General features: G+C 33.9%; 2 protein-coding genes and 1 long non-coding RNA gene across 4 annotated transcripts in view; 1 reads left to right on the plus strand and 2 right to left on the minus strand.

Moving 5' to 3' along the window:
• LOC140162822 (uncharacterized) overlaps positions 1-8,546 on the minus strand; it is a 33,147-nt gene extending 24,601 nt beyond the window's left edge. The window contains exon 1 of the long non-coding RNA XR_011860356.1: positions 8,521-8,546. This is a non-coding gene — a long non-coding RNA (uncharacterized lncRNA). The remainder of the gene's footprint in view (positions 1-8,520) is intronic.
• The window catches only part of LOC140162817 (cysteine-rich venom protein TRI1-like), a 120,761-nt gene that overhangs the window by 54,930 nt on the left and 53,185 nt on the right, over positions 1-12,646 (plus strand). The window lies entirely within an intron of this gene.
• Positions 1-12,646, minus strand: part of LOC140162819 (uncharacterized) — a 123,720-nt gene that overhangs the window by 28,523 nt on the left and 82,551 nt on the right. The gene's annotated exons all lie outside the window — the stretch shown is intronic.

Here is a 12,646-nt window from a genome sequence, read left to right on the forward strand (position 1 = left end):
AAATGGCAAACTGCTGCACTCATTCATTTAGTGTTTTTTCGGTGGCATAGGAACTCTATGGACATGTGTTTTTATTTTTTACCATTTTACAGAACCACAATTATGACTATGGTTTTTTGCTTAAAACTTGGTCTACCCTATGTAGGCAATTATTTCATTTTCATAGCCTACAAATGGAAGTTAATGTTCAAATTTCAATGTCTTTTTAATTTCTTCAATGTGGCAGCCAGCAATCGATATTCTTGTAAAAATTATACCATAAAGAACTTTACTAATGACTGACTTTAAAATATGTTCTTTAAATGTCAAAGGTCTACGAGACCGAAATAAAAGACATGAACTCTTTTTATGGTTAAGAGATAAAAAATTCTCAATGTATTTTCTTCAAGAAACCCATAGCACTTTAAATGATATTAAGTGTTGGACCAATGAATGGGGCTCAAAAGCCTTGTGGAGCCATGGTACTACGAACAGTAAAGGTACTGGTATTTTGTTTCACAGTAATTTTGCTTACACAATTGAACACAGTGTTATTGACAATGATGGACGGTATATTATTGTTGATGTTAAAATTGCAGATAAAATATTTACATGTGTTAATATATATGCTCCGAATGATGATTGCCCTCAATTTTTTCGTGAAATTGATACTAATCTAAACCATTTCCAATGTGATCGAATAATTTACGGTGGCGATTTTAATTTTGTTTTTAATTTGGCTCTTGACAAAAAAGGTGGTAGAAAGCAAACAAATTTTAAGGCAAGATCGGAGGTGTATTGAAATTTATGGAGAAAAGATGCCTTATTGATATTTGGCGTGATATGAATCCAAATACAAAATGTTTTACATGGAAATCTAATGGTGACCCACCAATACTTTGTCGTTTGGATTATTTCATAATTACAAAGACACTAAAAGCATGTGTTGAGAATTGTACTATATCCCATGGTTATCGAAAAGATCACTCATTAATTTCTACTGTGTTTAATGACAATTATGAAAAGCCAGGTAAAGGGTACTGGAAATTAAATGTTTCGTTATTGAATGATATTAATTATGTAAACATGGTAAAAGCAGACATTGACAATATTGTAAAGGAGAATAGTGAAGCCGATCCTAGTATTTTATGGGAGACTATAAAATGTGTTGTAAGAGGTAATACTATAAGATATTCTGTTAAAAAAGCTAAAGAGCGAAATAACTTGCAAAAATCTCTTGAGAATGAAATTACAAATTTGGAAATGTTGTATGCACAAAATTCTAACCCAGATGTACTGGCATCTATTGAAGTTAAACAAAGGGAATTGGAATCTATGTATAAAAATAGGGCCGAAGAAGGTGAAAAGAATTCCAAATACTTCTTGAATTTAGAAAAACGGCACTTCACAAAGAAGAGTGTTTGTAAGTTAAATGATAAGCATGGTAATGTTATTACTGGTAGTGCTGCAATTCTGGATGAAGAAGTTGATTTCTACTCTGCACTTTATACAAGTACAATTGATAATCAGGATAGTAAAAGTATTCTCAATAAACTAGGCATTACTTTAAATGATATTCCCAAGGTGTCAAATGAACAGGCCAACTCATGTGAGGGAATTATGACAATTGGTGAGTGTCTCAATGCTGTAAAATCTATGCCAAATGGCAAAAGTCCAGGGTCTGATGGCTATCCCGTAGAATTCTTCAAAATTTTCTGGAACCAAATTGGGCCTATTTTGGTGAAATCTTTTAATTATTCTTTCAATAAAGGTTGTTTGTCAGTGAGTCAACGTAGAGGTGTTATTACATTGATTCCCAAAGAAGGAAAGATGAAGAATTTTTAAAAACTGGAGGCCGATCTCCCTTTTGAATGTTGACTACAAAATAGCTGCCAAAGTGATTGCCAATCGAATGAAAAAGAATTTGAATTCTATTATATCATGTGATCAAACAGGTTTTTTGCCAAATAGATATATTGGTGAAAATGCTAGGCTAGTACTTGATATCATTGAGTATACAGAAGAGTATAATGTACCGGGTACCCTTTTCTTTATTGACTTTGAAAAAGCATATGACAAACTTGAATGGGATTTTGTGCAAAAGAGTCTAGAATTATTTGGTTTTGGAAGAGATCTGAAAAAATGGGTCAAAGTATTTTACACAGAAATAAGTAGTTGTGTTGTAAATAATGGTTATATGTCAAATTTTTTAAAATTATCTCGCGGCGTGCGTCAAGGCTGCCCTTTAAGTTGTTATATTTTCATATTATGTGCAGAACTTATGGGTATCTCTATTCGTAAAAATAAAAAGGTGAAAGGTATTGTAATTAATGATAACCATGTTAAAATCACTCAATTTGCAGATGATACCACACTTATTTTAGATGGATCCAGAGAATCAATTTTGAATGCAGTTGATATCATACAAAATTTTGGTACAGTTTCTGGTTTGAAGTTAAATATCGATAAATCCACTTTTCTCAAAATTGGCTCTTTAAAAGATAATGTTGATAATCCAATTCCAGAGGAAAATTATCAGTGGTCAAAGGGCCCGGTTAAATTTCTTGGGATAAATGTCTCTTTGGATAAGACTAAGCTGTTTGAGCTAAATTTTGATCCTCAATTAAAGAAGTTAAAAACTGTTTTAGACATATGGTCGCAGAGGGACCTGACCCCAATAGGCAGAATTACAATTGTTAAATCACTGGCTCTTTCACAATTAACTTATTTATTTTCTGTTTTACCTACCCCCTCCTCAAAATACATGAAACAAGTGGAGCAAATTATTTTCAAATTTATTTGGAATAGTAAACCAGATAAGGTTAAGAGAGATGTAATGTACTGTAACAAAGAAAATGGAGGTTTAAAAATGACAAATATTTCTCATTTTTGTAATGCCTTAAAAGTGACATGGGTAAAGAGGTATTTAGATGATGATAATAAAGGAAAATGGAAAAGCCTTTTCTACAAGGAACTTTCCAAAGTTGGTGGTGAATGGGTTTGGTATTGTAAACCAAGGTCAGTCAATGATTTTAAGTATAAGAATATTCATAACTCCTTTTTGTGTGAGGTTATGAAGTCATGGTTTAATTTGAGAAATATTTGTGTTGAAAATAATGATGATATTTTATGGCATAATTCTCATGTTAAGATAAACAGAGAAACAATTTATTATAAATCATGGTGTAAAAAAGGTGTGAACTTTGTTGGAGACTTAATTTTTGAAAATCATTTTATGACATATGAAGAATTTCAAGCAAAGTACAATATTAAGTGTAACTTTTAAAGTATTTCAGTGTAATTAATGCAGTCTCCAAACATTATAAACATCAGTTGACCCCTACTAGCATGCTAGACCGTGAGATACAGTTGATTAACCAACTCAGAGCTGCCAAAAAGGTTTGCTCATTTGCATATCAATTGCTGTGTCAGCAAAGCACAATCATCCCAACAGCTAAGCATAAATGGGAGATTGAATTTAATTGTGAGAGGGCATGATGGATGTTGACTGGAAGCAGGTGTTTTCAATGCCATACAGGTGTACAATTGAAACTAAAGATCACTATTTTCAATTTAGGTTCATCCATAGGATTCTTCCAACAAATGAATTCTTGTTTAAAATTGGAAAAATTGAAAGTGACAGATGCTCATTTTGTAAGAAAGCTAAGGAAACAATGAGACATTTAATGTGGGATTGTCACAGTGTATCAAGGTTTTGGGACAATATTATGAAATGGCTGAAAGATGTAAATATCAATGTGCAGCTAACATATTTTGACATTTGTCTTGGATGCTATAAAGATGATATAAATATGGTTTTCATAAATATGATTATACTTTTTGCAAAAAGATACATTTACAAGTGTAGAGTTCAAGAATTAAAACTGAATTTCTCTGATTTCAAGGTGTGGTTATACTTTATGGAAAAAGTTGAGAAAAATATTGCCTTCAGTAAAGATAAATATGGTGTTCATGTCAAGAAATGGGAACCAATGTATTGATAATACCATTTTAGAAAAGTTTTTGTCATATATTATGTAAAAATCATTGCTGGCTGATGTAATTTTTGTGTGTGTTTTTGTTAATATACATGTTTGTATATTGTTGTTTTTTGTGTCACTTTAATAAAGACCCTCACGGGCTAGAAAGATAAAAAAAAAGAAATGTTACTATTTTTCATCACTGCTGTAGTTTGGACATACAAACTTTGTACCTATGGCTTAAGTAGGATTCAGTGATATATTGCAGCTAGTTTAAAATAAAAAATATGGGTCAAGAAGGAAAATAGAAGAACTTTAATGAATAAGCTTATGACCAAATGTGGAGCACTGAAAATTTACGTTTTCTAGAACTTGTAAATTATATTTCGGAGGTTCGTATACCAAAGTTTGATAGCAAGAATGTAATTGTGGAATGTTTGACACATGCCTACAATTTGGTAGAGAAATCGGTGTGAAGTATGGTATGATATCAACGGTCCAAAAATAAAATAGCGAGTGGTGAGAGCAAGGACCCAAGTCTTAGGCTTCCAGTGAAAATCTGATTAAGGTTATAAAAATAACAATGGGAAAATAATAATATATAAGCATTTACCTTTAAGATGAGGTATAGCTTTTATTTTTCCGATGATTATTTCTGGGCCAAATTTGACACTTAATGTGGCAAATTCATCCCATTTTTTTGCTCAAAACCTCAAAAGAGGCAGTAACCTTAAGTTCAAACACCTGGAATTTTCCAAATTAAAAGCAGGCTGCCGATTTATTTGTGGTCGTAGACCCAGCAAACACAAAAACGTTTTAAAAACGTTTTAAACAAGTTACATTTTGGGTTTTGATTTAGGTAAAAACTTTTTAATATCGAAATTTGTACATGTCGAAATATTGAGGTAAATATCTCAATATATGCTTGTGTTGAATGACAGTGTAAATCTACTTTGCTTATTATATATTATATTTGCTTTATTACATAAAGGTCATGAAAACAATTTAAAACGTTTTGTATGAAAGCACACTACAACCATATTTTTTTTAATGTTTTCAAAATGTTATTGTAAACTATATTTTGCAAACATTTTTTGCCAAATATTTTGTCAACACTTAAATAACAATATGTTATAATAATTTGCAGTAGGTTATCAACAAATGTTTTTGAATGTTGTGAAAACGTTTTATACCCTTAGTCCTCTATATAACCCGACATTTTTAAACGTTTTCTGGCAACCTTTTCTAACCTTTTGCGAATAATGTCGAAAACGTTTTGTGTTTGCTGGGCTTGTGGCTTTGGCTGCAAAACATCATATGAAGTATTGGCTTCCGAGTCATGCCTGGCAATCTGCAATCATCTTTTCTCTGGCGGTTGCGCCCGTATTGTACTCGGGTATTACGGCCTCTTTTACTTTCACTTCCATATTCATCAATATACAAATGACATTTTAACTTACAAAGTTATAGTAGTGTAAAGTTTTTATCCAATATTGAAAAAAAAACCTTGTTGAAATGCAATGACCCCCCACCCTGAACTGGTATAAGGTGGAATGTTATGTACGGATGTATTATAACAATCATGGTGTTTTAAATAGCTTGGGCAAATTTATGGAACACCTGCACATTATTACAATTTTAATGTATTTCTAGTAACGTCATTGTTTTTGACATTATATACTTTTCAAGTATCAAAAATTGGCAGTCCGAGACTTTAGGGTCTTTTATTATTCGACGGAATACATCGAATACTCTACTACTGTGAATCATTATTTTTAGAAAAGTATGCGATTGATTTTCATCAAAATAATATTAAAACAGAGGATTGCCTAAAAAGTACTACAAGTTGAACTTACTGGATTACTTATAGTTGGAGCGGTAAATTGCTGCAAATCTGGCCATGACTCACTTAAGCTTTTTGTAAGAGACTACGCCTTAATTATCTTTGTTTACTGACACATGAGAGTTACCCTAAATGTAAATCAAAATTACTTGTGAGTAAAGCTAACAATATCCAAATACAAGCGTACTGTTTTGATATTTAAAAAGGTAATAGGCTTCGAGCTTTTTGTCAGCAACTGACCCAAATTCACACCAGCGGTTTCCTGGGATTTTAAAGTTTACTAATATAGGAACAAAGCAAGGTATGGGTAAGATTAAAGGTTATTTTAGTGGCGAAAAATGAAACAACAAACACGAAATAGTGCATATCCACTATTTAGATGTTCTGACAACAACTAGCTTGACCTTGGAACACATTTGGAACACTTTTTAACCACACCTCGACGGCAGTCGACGCGTCATGTGTTCTGCAGTTTTTGCTGTGTAGGCAACAATCTTACTTTTTGGTAGATGATATTCTAACGTAGTCAAATATAAAAACAATAACAAAAACTTTCTCGTAAAACGTGCCAGTACAAGTGAAAGTCATCTATATGCAAATGATATTCTTACTTACAAAGGGTTACAATACTTTAACACATGAGAATTACCCTAAATGTAAATATGCAAATTACTTGTGGAGTAAAACTAGTAAAATGAAAATTAATTAAATATAACAGCATAATTACTTTCTGGTAAAACCAGGGACCGTGTATGGTCCCTGGTAAAACATACCAGTATAAATTGATATTCATCAATATGCAACTGACGGTATGCTCACTTAAAAAGGGTTACAGTACTTTTACACATACAAATGCAAATTACTTGTGGAGTAAATCTAGTAAAATGAATAAAATACAAGCTTAGATCTTTCATTATAGACAATGATCTTAGCATTAGACTTCTCCGTAGTCCACTTGCCCATTGTGCATACTCTTAAAACTCTCATTTAATTAATTTGTGCACAATTGATAGATTTTCACATGATCTTTTTAGTCACCGTACTCCCTCTGTTTGTTGGCTTCCCAAGTGGACTACTTACTTTCGATTGCGGTTAACATGTTTAACATGGTTGTCTATGGATAAGATTGTCGGATTTTTGGCCTACTAAAATTGGCCATGATGTAATGCATCTTTAAATGGATCTGGTTTGTGATTGGTCGCCCAGATCTCGTTATTTAAATCCTCCGGGCATGTGCCATTAACATTGTACGGCGCTTTGTGTACAAGGTGCATGAGCGCGTCTTGTATAGGGTGCACAACTTATAAGTTCCCCCCTACATGTTTTTTAAAATAAATCGAAAACTATTTGACGAAATGCAAATCTGTAAAATTATATGGGTAGCCTTAATCTTTGGTATTCTTCTTCTTCTTCTTCTTGAAAAGCAAAGCAGGTGTTTTATTCTTTTCTTTTTAATGATAAATGTCTGAGATGGAAGGATATGTACTGCAGGGATATGTACTGCAGTTATATATGGGTAAACTTAATCTTTGGTATTCTTCTTCTTCTTCTTCTTGAAAAGCAAAGCAGGTGTTTTATTCTTTTCTTTTTAATGATAAATGTCTGAGATGGAAGGGATATGTACTGCAGTGAGAATAGACCACATCGCCAGTAGTTCATCACATGTGAAAAGTCACATTTTAATAATGCCGCGTTTGCCCGAATTTCTTCGCGGTAGAGCAATAGGTTTGCTGGATGAAAATGTACCGGTGAAAGAAATTGCTCGTCGTACGGGAGTTGCGCCTAATGCAATTCGAAAATTGAGAACAAAATTTCAGTTGACAGGAGAGGTGAAAAATCAGCCGAGAGCACCTTATCAATGAAAACACAACACTGCAAGAGCTAGTCCGAGCAATCCAACATGTCACGGAACAACATGGACCCGCAACGGGTCCGGAATTTAATAAGCAGCATGCGGCGACGTTGCAATGCACTTGTCAACAGTGCAGGAGGACACATCCCCTACTAAACATCTAGACTTTAAGTTTTATTTCCATTACAAACACATGGACAGGCCTAACATACCGTATTGTTTGACAATTGACTCCTATGGACTCAGGTGCAACTTTTAAAACTCCCTCTTTTTTACATAATGAACCATTGTGGCCAAACGCAATGATGTGTGACACTACAAATTGGCCCAGATTTGTAAAACAAATAAGGTTACTCATAGCTTTTTACAATTTTACATTTCGTTAAATAATTTTCGATTTATTTCAAAAAGCATTAGGGGGAACTTATAAGTTGTGCACTGTATACTTACAGACTTTGTGCTTGCGGTTAAAATGACTTGATAAACAAGTATGATTGACAGTGTGTGTTGGGGACTAAGTCCCCGATCAAAGTCCTGTTAAAAATGCAATATACATAGTCGATTTTTAACTCGGGCTTTCGCGATTATTAAACTGGTAGATTCTAAAATCAGAACTGTTCAGTATTGAAGTGCCATTATTATATGTTGCATTCAATAAGCCTATGTTTACTTTACTGTTACTGTCACTAATATAATTATATAAACTTTTTCATAACCAGTATTTACTAGTATTTTGATGTAATAAAATAATATCAGTATAATTTCGAGTTCAACTGAATGCGTTCATAATGATCAATTAACATTTTTGTTTATCAAAAATCGACTATGGCATAGTCTATCTTAGTATACGATCCATATTCACTTACCTATGTACGTTTTATCAACACTTGATGGGTAGTGACTGCTATTGGCAACCGACGCAAGAAGTAGTTCCAGCGCTGATCTTAGAGTTGCCAGTTGGTTTTTCTTCAAGGGATTTTCTAGATCCCTGTTTCAGAAACTTATCAAATATGTGAGATAATTGGTACTGTCCTTCGTCTCTTTTCATGGTGGTGCCCCTCTTCTTACTATTTCTATAGCCTCCTTTATCCAGCGAGTGTTTATATTTTGCTCCGTGCCGATGACCTCAGCATACCCCATCCAATGACGTGATTCTTGTCGAAGTAAGTGAACATTCTGGATCAGACAGTTAGAATCTTGACGACTGAGTTTACTATACCGATCATGATGAATATGTTTAATCAGCTTATCTCTTTGATAATATGCGTCAAACGTTCCCCATTTGTCAGTAATTGACCCAAATTTCACACCACCTGTTTCCTAGGATTTTCAATTTGATTAAACATGTGTACAAATTAGATTGTGGTTTTGTGCCAAATACAAGAAACTATGGGTACATTCTTTGTCCTTTGTTGTAGAAAATCTTAGTAACCATTACATGTTCTGCATAATGTTCTGATTATGTTTAGGAAGTATGTTAGTGTGTTCTGACCATGGAGCTATTAAAGATGGAGAAGCAATATATTATGTAACGCATTGTTCACTTGTGCCGATTTGAAATCTGACAAGCTATTCATCGAAAGGTACCTTTTGTTTGGGACAAAGGGCTTCCGCCATTAAATCGGTAAGCTGACCCAACAGTGTATTAACGCTTTACCTAGAAGGCTACTGTCAATAAGTGATCAAACGAAAGTCGCGTGAAAGCGCCTACTGGAACGAAAAGTACCTTTTGTTGCCATTAAACCCAAGGGTGTGATTGAGTAGCCGTAAGCACAAAAGGCACACATTAGCCGCTGATGTACAGTTCGTTGTCACCCCACTGAATTTAGGTGCTTCATTTAAATAAATTGAATGCGCTTGCTGAATGATTACACATCAAGGCTGCCATGTCTGCATGTCTATAGTACTGTATGGTAATAGCTACGTATACATGTAACATATAATAAGTATACCGGTATAGGCCTATATAAAAGTTGTTTCACAAATTGACATTTTGTTTTATTTTAAGAAAGAGAATGTCATAAACAGTGGCGTACTGAAGGGGGGCTGCTCTTCTGTGAGAGGTCTTGGGAGGGAATGAGGGAGGAAGAGGTGGAGGAGGGGATATGAAGAATAAGAGGGGGACTGGAGGAAGAGAGAAAGAGGAAGAAATGAAGAGAAATAAATAAATAGAAGTAAATAAATAGAAAGGTAAGGAAAATGATATGAATGAGAGGGGCAAAAAAGTAAGAGGGGGGTGGAGAAGGGAAGGGAGATAAGAAGAGGGAGTGATACTTTAGCAAGGAAAGAATAAGTACAGAGAAAGGAACAGAAAGGAATGACAATGACAAATAAATGTAGGCCTAATAATAATTATTATAGAAACTAAACACAGCCCCCCCCCCCCCCACATAGGCCTAACACTAACAGCACGAGTCACCCAATTTCGAAAATTGGATGTTGAATGTACACTCTCATGAATATTGATTGGCAACATTTTCCAATATGTCAGCGCTCAAATCGGGCACAATAGAACAATAGACCATTCAGTGCGTTGGTTCTGACAACAACAAGCTCGGTATTAGAACACATCAAGGACACATTCTGGCTCTTTAAACGGGTCACGAATTGTTGCTATGTTCTGCGTAATGTTTTGACAGTGCTCTAATTATCACGGGTTAGAACACATTTGTGACCCGCTCTGACAAAACTAGGAACAAGACGCATTTTTGACATTTCATGATTTGAACAAAAATGTAAGCACTAGACAATAAGCTCTAAAATTATACCAAAAGTTATATAAATAGCATCAATACTTTTCACGATATGGACAATTTTGTGAATGATACCTTAATATTTTTGCCAATTGCTATTCTGAGTAATAGACCAATTAGTTTCCTGCCTTACACAGGATTGAATAGGGATTATCAGTTCAACTGTTATTCATTGATTAAATAAACCTCTTTTTAATAGGTACTTTTAAAGTTTTAAAAGTCCACACAGGGTGCTGGATATGGGGATTTGGAAATGTGCTCAAAAATGGCCTGCTTTAGACGGAGCTGTTGAAACCTTTAAGCTTTACATGAATAAATCTTATACTGGAGCTTCATCATGCTGAAGAACATGTACATATAATTATTAATCAAGGACATTCGGTCTTGCACAAGATATAAAGACCTATAAACAGACAAAATAGGGGTTTTGTCGGCCTAAAAATTATGCAGTTTCAGCAATCTGTCTGATCTCTTTTTTTTTCACGAGTTTTAACCATCATGGTATCACGGGATGAAGTAAAAGAAAACAATAGATCTGAAATATGCTCCGATTATAACCAAAGTGGTCTCAACAATTCAAATTAAGAATAGTTAGCACTACCTAGGATGTATCGTCACAAAGATAAATTCGCCAAATAGGTCAAGATCAATATGGTTCAATGTTTATTTTTGTCAAATTTTGTTCAATCCACAAAAAAAGGATTTCTCTGGTAATAACGATTGAGAAAAAGTATAGTTTGGCCTATCTGCGGCGTAGGATTCAACATTGATCGGGGAGTGGTGTTTTGTTTACATTACCCTATCAAGAGTGTCTTAACAATACAGGGTGTCCCAGAAAAAATTACCGGGCGAATAAATTTGGATGTAAGTCGAGAAATAGACATCAGAATCCAAAACTCTAAAAATCAGCGTATAGCCCATCTTATTCTGCCTATTATACGCCAGTTTTACTGGAATCGGTTGACTGATTGCGAAGAAATTAGTGATTGCATAACACATGCGTCAATGCACTTCATTCCAAGTTTGAAAGAAAGATCATTCAACATAATGCGCACTAGTGGTTAGTGTCAATGTCGCTTCATAATTATTTTGTTCTATGAAATCCTTTTCGTTCTTTTTAAACAATATTATTGTTGCAAAACATTTAATTAGGTTTTGTTCTAATTTGAAGACCGGCACGATATTGAAAATGAAAGCTTGCATGTAAAATGATGCTCGGTACTTGTAAATATTTGATATATAAATGTTGCATAAAGAATTATTGCATAAAGAATTCCGGCTGGCTTAAAAATTTCTCACACACATTAATGTTTTGGAATATTTCCAAGAAATTGTAATGCAATGTTTAAATCTTTTAAAACTTCAACATTAATGTTGCATGGTATCAAAAACCACACGTAAAGCTGTAAGCACTTAATCATTATCATTCTTGGCTCAATTTGTTCTTTGGAAAGTTAAAATATTGCATGTTTGCACAACCTAAAGAATTGAAGTTGGAAAGCTTCCATTTGCAGAAATCAAAGTTTTCTCAGACAAACCTTTATTCATCTTCAGTGAAAGCATGAATAACATAACACCATCTGATTATAAAATAAATGATGTGGACTAAATTTAATGAGATACACAAACTTAAGGTAGCGATGAACGAGTATGAAAAAAGCGCCTGTTGATCAAACTTGGAATGAACTGCATTGATGCGCGCATTATGTAATCGTAAATTTCTTCGCAACCAGTCAACCGATTAAAATGAAAACTTCGTATATGATGCACAATAAAATAGGCTATGCGATACATTTTAAATTAGTTGATTCTGATGTCAATTTCTAGACTTACGTTCAATTCTATTCACTCGGTAATTTTTTATGGGACACCCTGTATTATTTTGTAGTTCATTTTCTATTGTATCCTGTTGGAAGGGAAACAGGAGGGGCAGTAAGTACCCGCCACTCATCACTGGTTACGCCACTGATGATTACCAATCATAGTGTTGAATCCATCTCAGCGACAAGAGATTCATGTCGACATTATTAACTAATGAAAACCACACACAGTGCCAATAAGAATAACAATAATTATATACTAGGTTTTTTTCTTGCTGATTTTATTAATATGTACCATCACCTTTGAAGATCGCGATCATCAAAATAAAACAAAGCATTACGTTACAAATCCCTCACACAATTAGATATATTTCATTCAACCATCATACACTGAACATCACGCCTCTTGCTAAATGTCA

This window comes from Amphiura filiformis, chromosome 10 (genome assembly GCF_039555335.1).
Source record: "Amphiura filiformis chromosome 10, Afil_fr2py, whole genome shotgun sequence".
NCBI lineage: Eukaryota > Metazoa > Echinodermata > Ophiuroidea > Amphilepidida > Amphiuridae > Amphiura > Amphiura filiformis.